At 46.8% G+C, this 784-nt stretch overlaps 1 non-coding gene across 1 annotated transcript; it reads right to left on the reverse strand.

Annotated features, from left to right (window-relative positions):
• Window positions 1-309: 309 nt before the first annotated feature.
• Window positions 310-383, reverse strand: TRNAT-AGU. Its single transcript has one exon. It is a non-coding gene; the product is annotated as a tRNA-Thr (tRNA).
• Between the last annotated feature and the right edge of the window lie 401 nt (window positions 384-784).

The raw sequence follows: 784 nt of genomic DNA on the forward strand, positions 1-784 counted from the left end.
AATGAAATCAGGATTGGAATATCTGATATAATACTGCACGGAAAATCCGAATGGAAGATGCTGTTTGTATTTCAAACACAAAGACACGCGCGCGCGCGCGCACACACACACACACACACACACACACACACACATATACTTGTAATCACAGTTCTGCTCTTTCTCTGCGTTGGGTAGATGAACCAAAAACAGTTCCGTTTTGTTTCCAAAGAAAATTCAAATCCTGGATGTTATGTCCAAAAGTCCAAGATCGAGGGGGGCCGATGGTAGAAAAAACGGGCAAAAATCGTATTTTAAGAGCAAGAGTCAAGGCCCCGCTGGGATTCGAACCCAGGATCTCCTGTTTACTAGACAGGCGCTTTAGCCAACTAAGCCACGGAGCCCACGCACGGAGTTTCTGATTTCCCGTTATCTGAGAATATTTTTGTATTTCTGGTGTATTTTAGCATTTCCCTTTTAATTAAAAAATCAATCAATCAATCAAAGTTATTCCTTTCTTTGACTTTGGTTCCCCCCGGGTGTTGACTGGGCTCAGAAGCCCCCGACGGTGAATAGCAGCTGTGACCCAAACGCCGACACGTCAGCCTTTTCTCTTGCTCTTCACGACCTCTCCGTACTTAGTTGTGAGCCCCTCGAGCGCCTCCGGAAAACTCCAGCGGACGGAAAAATTCGAAGAAAATAGAGGGGGAAGGGGCTATGAGCGGATTCCCTTAGAGAGCATGAGGACATTGGCCACGGCAGTCTGCGAGGGAGAAGCAATACTCTGAGTGGACCGTTTTCTCCA

The sequence above is a fragment of the Galeopterus variegatus genome, unplaced genomic scaffold (assembly GCF_000696425.1).
Source record: "Galeopterus variegatus unplaced genomic scaffold, G_variegatus-3.0.2 Scaffold103244, whole genome shotgun sequence".
Taxonomy (NCBI): Eukaryota; Metazoa; Chordata; class Mammalia; order Dermoptera; family Cynocephalidae; genus Galeopterus; species Galeopterus variegatus.